The following is a 9,396-nucleotide window of genomic DNA, read 5'->3' on the forward strand; positions in this document are numbered from 1 at the left end:
TTCAAATAATAGATATAACATGTTTTATGTATTAAACAAAGCTTTTCACCTTGAGGAATTCATCTTAAGCTCTTCTGTATATTAGGTGTTCTTTTTTTCCTGTTATGGCTTAATTTCCATCCTCCTTTTGCTTTGAGAACTTCTTCCTTTATATTAGGAGTCTGTTCATGGTTCCTAAAGTAGGAATTTTTGTAAATAACCCTAACACATAGCTAAAGTGTATACTTTGCTTTCTTAAAAATGTATGCAAATACTATAGTATTTTTAACAGTCAATTGTTAAATCATTGAGTCAGTTTTTTTTATTCCTTCCTGTCTATAAACTTTGAGGCAGTGTTCCTCAGTAATAGAATTGCTTTTAAACAAACAGTGGTTCAAATCTTCTAATAATTACTTGTGTGAACTTAGAGAATGTAATTAACTTCTTAACCTCCATTTCCTAGTCTTTAAATTGGGAACAATATCTAATTTAGAATTGTGATAAAGATTAAGTGAGATTATACATGTAGGGGTAAATATATACATATTTATGTGGGGGAAAGGGTAGTAATTGCTCAATTAATAGTGCTACAATATTTTTATTATATCATTATATTGTTTAAGAGTGCCTAACACCTAATAACTATTTACAAATATGAAAGAAAATGAGGTTGTGAAAATATTTGTAAGAAAAGCATTTTAGGTCCAGAAAATAAATAATGCAAAGTCCTAGAAGGAAGAACATGTTCAGTATTTCAGGAACAAGGAGCCCAATTTGGTAGCAATCCAATTGTTTAGAGTAGACAAAAAGAGAGTGGAGGTCAGACTGCACAGGGCCCGCAGGCTTTAACATGCAGTTTGATTTTTGCTCCAGATGAAAGAGCCAGGGGATATTTATGATATCAGGGACAATACAGTCAAATTTGTATTTGAAGAGAATCACTTTCTCTAATGTATTCAAATAGACTGGAGGCTGAAAAGCAAGAGCAGATGCAGGAAGGCAGTTTGGAGGCCATAGCAATAACACCACTGAATGACAATGGTGCAGCAGGTGAAGGGCAGTAATTGGGTTCCAGAAAAATTCTGAACATAAAGTTTATGGTATTTCCTGAGAATTAAAAAAAATGAGATCTATGTCCTTGGATGAGCAAGTAGAAGAATGGCATTCTTAACCAGAGATGATAAAGGTAAGGCTATAAAGTAGGTTGGGGAGTGAGAAAGGGCAGGTTCTGTTGTTGTCATCATTGTTTACTGTTTGTAAATCATACTGAATTTGAGGTGTCTACTAGAATACAAGGGAAGATGCAAAATAGGCAGCTGGTCACACGAAGACTTGAGGCTAAAGCACACTCCATGCTGGAAATGCACATTTGAGAGTTATCACATGCTTTTCTAAAGGCATGGGAGTGCGTGAAATCACTAAGGAGATGAATGTTGTGGAGAAGACCCAGCACAAACATCAATGTCAAGACATCAGGGTAAGAGGAAGGACCAGCCAAGGAAATTTAGGAAAGGTCAGTGGGGTGTGAACACCCTGGAGTATGTGAGGTCCCAAAAGTCAAATTATTAGTTAAATGTTTTAGTTTCCTACAGGTCCCTAACAAAGAATGACAAAGTTGGTGCTCTAAAACAACAGAAATTTATTCTCTCATAATTCTAGAGGCTAGAAGACTAATGTAAACCTATGAAGACAGCTATGCTTATACTAAGGCCTCTGAGGGAAGTATTAGCTCTAGGACTACAATGGAATTGAGAAAATATTTTGACTAAGTAATAATGGCAATACCGTATGTCAAAAATGTGAGGGGTGCACTAAAAGTGTACTTAAAGAAAACTTAATAATTTAAAGGCTTTTATTGTACAAAACTTAATGAAGCAAAGAATTAGTCCAAGATAAAAGAAAGTTAAAGCAAGATAGTCTCAAAGAAAGTGGAAGGAAGTTATAGAAAAGAACATAATTTAATGAAATTAAAATCAATATGTAACAAATGAACAAAGAAAGTATAATAAAGGGTCGATGATGCTTATCTTTGAAAAGCAAAGCTGTACAGTCTCGTTGATTTTTCTGTATATATACAATGTTCCAAGACAAGCAGATTTTTTACATTGGAGAAAAGTAGTATGTATGTGTGCCTCTGGAAGTATGCAAAGTATGAGAATATAAAGTTTGCTTATTAATGGAAAAAAATAGCTCCCTCAGTCATGATTGATACACAGAATATGAAAGGGGGAACACTTCCCAACTATTTTTTTTTTTTAGCTACTGTAACATTGGTCCTCAGACCCTACAAGGATACTACAAGAAATGCAGAATATGCACCATTGTCATTGCTAATCATTGAGAGGGGCAATGTATGTAACCCATATCAGCATCAGCACAATACAAATAGAAAATAAATGTTTATAGACATATTAATAAATATTTTTTTAATAATTTAACAATGAAGTCACAGGAAGCACTATAATTCAGGCTCAACAAAACCTATCAAATACACAGCATTTTCTCTGGGAGGCACATCACAGCCTTCTTGAGATTAGAAATATGAGACAGCATTTCAGCACCTGGTGGCCCTATTAAACAGTGGTATCACAAAAAAAAAAAAAAAATCACAAAAAATGTAAAATAACAGCACAGACTACAAAAACAACATTGCTTACAGTGTGAAAACTCCAACAAGAAGACAGAATCATCTAGTTCAACCTCAGCTGAGAACATGCATGTTGGGCAGTTCAAGGTTTTTACAATTCTGTGCATATATGTGAATAACCAAAAAAGCACAGAAAGCATGTCTTTTGGAGGTACAAATAAATTTGTACAAATAAATATTTGAATTACAGAATCTGCAAAAATCATGATAGGCTGTTTGTGTAAATGCACACACTTGCATATAATGAGCATAGAAATTTTTAAAGCTTTCTCTGAAATATGACAAATAAGACACTGCCTGCTATCACCATAATTTATCAACATTGTTAAAACCCTAACCAGTACTTTAAGTAAGAAAAAATAAGTTTTGAAATTGAATAGTTGGTATTCATATGATTGTGCATTTTAAAATTCAAAATGCCAGCCAAGTTTGTGAATCTTTCCAAATTAAATAAATTAAATTCAGTTTTTTAAATATAAAAGAAAAAAGTTAAAATATTATTTTCAATAGATTTAATTTATAAAATCATACTTATATCAGATTTGGTGGTATAGATTTATCTCTCTCTCTTTATCTCTCTCTCTCTCTATATACACACACACACACACACACACACACACACATGCCATCTCTGGAATAATTAAAATAATATAATGAAAAAAAATGATGTGGACTTATGAATAGGACATTCTTTATCATATGTCCTTACATATTATAAAATGTCAATTCTCTCTAAATTGGTCTATAGATTCAAAATGAACTTAATGAAAATTATAGCAGGTATTTTACAGTAGAAATTGTCAATTACTCTTAAATGAGTATATTATCAAATGACCAAGAACAGTGACTACTAAGAAAAACAGAGGGGTGAGTAACTTAATTGAGCCATGATGACTTATCAGAAAGCTACAGTGAGACAGTAACCCTGGAGATAGGCAAATCTAAATAAATAAATAAATAAATAAATAAAATGGTACATCCAAATATGGAGCATAATTATAGACATTTAAGTTATGAAAAAGTTGGCATTAAAGAATGATTAGAAAATTGTGGTATTTTTTCATTAAAGACATGGGATAATTGGAGAGTTGAAAAAATAAAAATACTTTGGGAATTTTACCTTCTCCATATACAAATATCTCAAATACTACAGAGTAACCTTAAAGGTAAAATGAAAAATAATACATACCTTAGAAGATAACAGAGAACAAAAGTTTTATATCATTTGAATAGAAAATGATTTATTAAAAAACAAAAATTAAAAAACTTTACCTGTAAAAGAATTAATCAAGTAGAAAGTACATTATAATTAAGGTACTTCTTAATTAAAATATATCATTTACTTAGTTAAAATTCAAGCCAGCAAGTGGAAATAAATATTTGTACCATATATAAGTTATGAAAATTTTATAACTACAATGCATAAATATTTCCTGAAGATCAATAAGAAAAGATAATCAGTACTTCATAAAAAAGGAAATCCAAATAATAAACTTGCAGAAACCTACTCAAACTTATATGTCATCAGAAAAATATACATTTAAGATCACAGAAAGGTAATAAAAGAAATGATTTTAAAATACAGTGCAATAGAATATCAAGTTCAAAAATGGCCATCATCTACTGACTCACAATAGGCAGTGGGGATACAGGAGTGGAGGTTGACCAGATTGGACAGGGGGAGTTGGGGAAAGGGAAGGGTGATGGGAGAAAGACAGTAGAATGAATTGGACATAACTCTCCTATGTTCATATATAAATACACAACCAGTATAACTTTACATCATGCACAACCACAGAAATGGGAAGTTACAGTCTATGTATGCATAATATGTCAAAATACATTCTACTATTTTATATAACTAAAAAGAATTAAAAAATTTAAATGGCCATCATAAAACTATGAATTGTGAAAATTTTAAATATTGGATTTTGAGTAGCAGAAACATGAATATACTGTTGATAAGAGTGCACTGCAAACAATGCTGAGCATGAAGAACAACACTAGAGGCATCATAATACTGGATCTCAAATTGTACGGCAGAACTACCCAACAGAAACAAAAACAGCATGATACTGATACCAAAATAGACATGAAGATCAATGGAATAAAAGACAAATAGACAAACCCACAAAGATACAATCAAATGACAAAGGGACCAAAAACATACATTGGAGAAAAAACCTTTTTAACAAATGGTGGAGATAACTGGATATAGAAGAATGAAACTAGATTCCTCTCTCTCACCCTACACAAAAGCCAACTTAAAGTGAACCAAATATCTAGGAGTAAGATCAGAAACCTTACAAGTGCTAGAAGAAAATATAAGCACAACATTCCAGCATGATGGTATAAGAACTGACTTCCTTAAAAAGATTTCCAAACCACAAGAAGTAAAGCCAAGAATCATAGGTGGAATGGTATCAAAATAAAAATTGTCTGCACAGTGAAAGAAACAATTATGAGAATGAAGAATGAGCCTACAGAATGGGAGATTATTGCACCTACTTCTCAGGGAAATAATATCCAGAATATATATAAAAAACTCATTTATAAACCTAACACTAAACCTCCCCAAAATAATAACCTAACTTATAACCTATAATGTGCAAAAGAATTAACAGACACTTCTCAAAAAAGTATAATTAGCCAACAATTATATGAAAAAAATGTTCTACAACTCTAGCAGTCAGGATAATGAAAATCAAAAAGATTCCATCTCACTCCAGTCAGAATGGCAATTATCAATAATAAAAATAATAATAAATGCTGGTGAGGATGTAGGGGAAAATGTTCCCTTATTCACTGTTGATAGGACTGAAAATTAGTGCAACCAGTCTGGAAAGAAGTATGGAGATTCCTCAAAGAACTAGGAATGGAACTACCATATGATCCAGCTACCCCACTTTTTGGTATATATCCAAAGATCTAAAATCAGCATACTATAAGATTGCCACCAAATCAATGTTTATAGAGCCACAATTCACAATAGCCAAACTATGCATCCAACCTAGGGGGTCTGTCAACAGGTGAATGGATAATGGAAATGTGATATATATGTGCAATGGAGTATTCAGCCTTAAAGAAGAATGAAATTTTGACCTTTGCCAGTAAATAGATAGAACAGGAAACCATCATGCTAAGAGAAAATAAGCCAGACTCAGAGAAAGTCAGAGGTCAAATGTTTTCTCTGATATATGGAAGGTAGTTTAAAATAAGGACCAGGGGATTCAGCCATAGATCAGGTAATTTCAGGCTGCAATTCGCCTGCGGCTTGCAGACAGATTGCTAGGGTTCAGCCCCTGGGTGCTTCTTAGAACCTGAGCTTATCAGAGCGAACACCGAGCGCGGGGCGGCCGAGTTCCGGCTCCCAGAACCGCCCTGGCCCAGGGACGCGGAGCCTGCGGAGTCTGCTTCTTGGACCCTGCTCCTATCAGAGCATACAACAAGCACTAAGCAGCCAAATTCCGGCTCCTAGAACTGAGCCCGCGGGGACTGCTTCTTGGAGCTTACACTTATAGGAGCTTACACTGAGCACGGAGCGGCCGAGTTCCGGCTCCCGGAACTTCCCTGGACTGGGGCTAGGAGCCCGCGGAAACTGCTTCTCGGTCCGGGTCCTGCTGAGGGCCGGTCAGGACTCACCCATTGCTTTGGTTGCCCGGCAAGGAGAACGAAATGCTGCCATTCGCATAGGNGCAAGTCAGATGCTTTCTATTTAGGGATCATCTGTATTGAGTGTGATGCTCTTAGCTGTTCATAAGACAATGTAAAGATTAAGAATTAGAAGGCATAGAACTTGGAACAAGTTTACGATACAGTTGGGAAGAGAATACTGCTATATGTAGAATAAGATAAAACACTAGATAGCAGAATATAAGCATCAGTTATGTAACACACGCCAACTATAGACATAGATAGTTTCACTAGGTATATATATGTGACATAACAGGCTTTAAATTCTATGACTATTTTAAAGAAACCAATGAGCTCATAGCAGTAAGGAGCTCTTCAAGGAGGAAGTGAAACTTTGGCTATTCTGAGAGAGGTAAGACATATCTAAGCAACAGAAGGAGAAAACAATTTTAGGTGAAGGTAACAGCATTATTTAAAGCATAGGAAAATTTGAAGTTGGAAAGTTTGAATACAGTGAAATGACAATTTAAACAACTCTTAAAACTCATATGAATAATATGGCGATTATAGGGCAAAAGAAAAATTCCTACTCTGAATTCAAGTGAGGTCAAAATCTTGGAAATGAAGAGCTATATGACTTTTCAACAAGGGAGTATATGCCATGAGGGTAGTTATGTTTAAGAAGACTAATTTGAAGTCAAGAATGGAGCAAAGATATTGCTGCAAAATCCTGGCTATGGAAATGTGGAAACAAGCCAGAAAGGAAATATTGTTTGCTCTAGGCATGCTCATCCTCTAACAAAAAATAGAATAATTACAGATTAATAGAATATCCTTTCTTCTTCAGGTTCTATTCAACCAGGGCTGATGCCTAAATCCCTAAACTGAACTTGATAAACTCTAAGGAAGGGAATTTGCTTCCACCTAAAAATATTCCACCACAACATCAATTTTTTTAAAAAAATATTAACCCAGAGCTTAAAGAGATCTCCAAAGATTAGACTTTTTGCCTCCAGCTAAAATTTCTTTAAGTCATGCCAGACTGACAGCTGTGTATATAACAATTTAAAGATGCTCAGGAAATTTATACAAAAATTCCACTAGAATGAGAAAGAGATCACAATCACAATAAAACTGATCTCTTCTTGTACAGACCAAGACAAAAGAGCTTTGACAACCTTCCAGAAAAGTAAAACTAAAATATCTGTTTATCATACAGACATAAAGTGTAAATAACATAGGTTAGCTTTAAAAAGAAACACAGTATCAAAATTTCTCAATGCATAGAAAATTAAGCAAGGGTCTGATCTCATGAATATTATTACTAAATGGCAGCTAAAGAGAAAAAATGATGCTAATGAGGCAGTATTCTTTATCAGTTAGTTCAACAATGCTGAACAGGAATCACCATAATAAAATTAAAACTAAATCCATTCTCTTCTGTTTTCTCTTTAGCACATGTTAACTCGGAACATGCTGTATAACTAAGAATGATGGCAGAATTTTGTTTTGTTTTGTTTTGCTTTGTTCAAATGCTTCCCTAGTTTCTAGAAGAGTGGCTGAATGTACCAGCTCTACAATATTCTTTTGTTATGACCAAGTACCATGTATGTGTGTGTGTGCGTGTGTGTGTGTAAACATACACAGTCTTCTATATATCTATTATAAGATTGTATTTTTATTTTTACTTCAGTAGTTAGAGATAATAGCAGAGGCACTCTCTCAAACCACATGTAATACTGACAAATCCTGAAGTACATGGTTGTAGAATAAAGACCTCCAGAGCATTGGATTTGGATTTAAAACCTGACTGTGCTTTGGGTTGAAAGCTGAAGTGCACCACTTACAGACCTTAGGCAAGTCATAATATTTCTGTAAATGTGACTGCCCATGTCTATAAAACAAGATTAAAAACAAGTATCATGTTGAGAACCAGATTTCTCATGGTTGGATGGAGAGATTACAGACAAGCAAATGAAAAGATCTAAAATGATTCCTGTGATAATTAATTAGAGTTGGAGACATTACTATAGGCACGTGTTGAACTTAATGTAGATTTTGTAGATGGTTATAAAACTATTCATAGGTATGAATATATAAATGAATTCATTACAGACACATGCAGTTTCACTTTCTTATTCATGGTTTTGCTTTCCAGAGTTTCAGTTACCAGCCATCAACGGCAGTCTATGAATATTACATGGAAGATTTCAGATGTGGACAATTCCTAAGTTTTGGATTGCATGCTGGTAAGTAGCAAGATGAAATCTCATGCTATTCTTCTGCGTCCCACCCAGGATGTGAATCATCCCTTCGTCCTGCATATCCAGGACAAAGAGATATGAGCCCACTTGCCTGCTTGTCACATAGCAGCTGCTTGAGTTATTTAGTTGACTGACCTGAAATCACAGGGTTGGTGTTCAGGTAACCCTCACATAGTAGTCAAACACCTCATCATGTGCCTGTGTCATTCACCACACTGTGTCTCTCCCCAAAGACATGGTACCATCTTATATCATCATAAGAAGTAGAGTACACTACAGTAAAACATTTTGAGAGAAAAAAGCAAAAGGGAGAGATCACATTCTTATAAATTTATTGCATTTATATATTGTTGTAATTATTATTATTTGATGTTAATATCTTACTTTACCTAATTTATAAATTAAACTTTATCATAGGTATGCATGTACAGGAAAAAAAATAGTATATTTATATAGTTCAGTAGTATCCAGTTTCAGATACACACTGGAGAGGATTGGAATGTACTTTCCAAAGATAAGACAAAACTACTGTATTTCCTTGCTGTACTCACTGAGATGACCTAGCATTAGTGACTTTCCAGTAGCTATAAACACATCTACCATTCAGATCTTATTTGTAGAACCATTATTCAATGAAAGAAATCAAAGATCCTTGGAGAAATAATTGATTCTAGAAATGGGGAAAGAAATGCACAAGATTAGACTAGATCATCTTGCAATTGCCAGAAAATGCTCAACATACACACGCACACTCACAAATAGAACAGTAATGGATTGCTACTCTGGAACTACCTGTTATGTTATTATACTGAGATAATATTTTTTTGGCACTGGGAATAAAACCAGGGTCAGTTTATCCCTGAGCTATGTCCC

The sequence above is a fragment of the Marmota marmota genome, unplaced genomic scaffold, assembly GCF_001458135.2.
Source record: "Marmota marmota marmota unplaced genomic scaffold, marMar, whole genome shotgun sequence".
In the NCBI taxonomy this organism is placed as follows: Eukaryota; Metazoa; Chordata; class Mammalia; order Rodentia; family Sciuridae; genus Marmota; species Marmota marmota.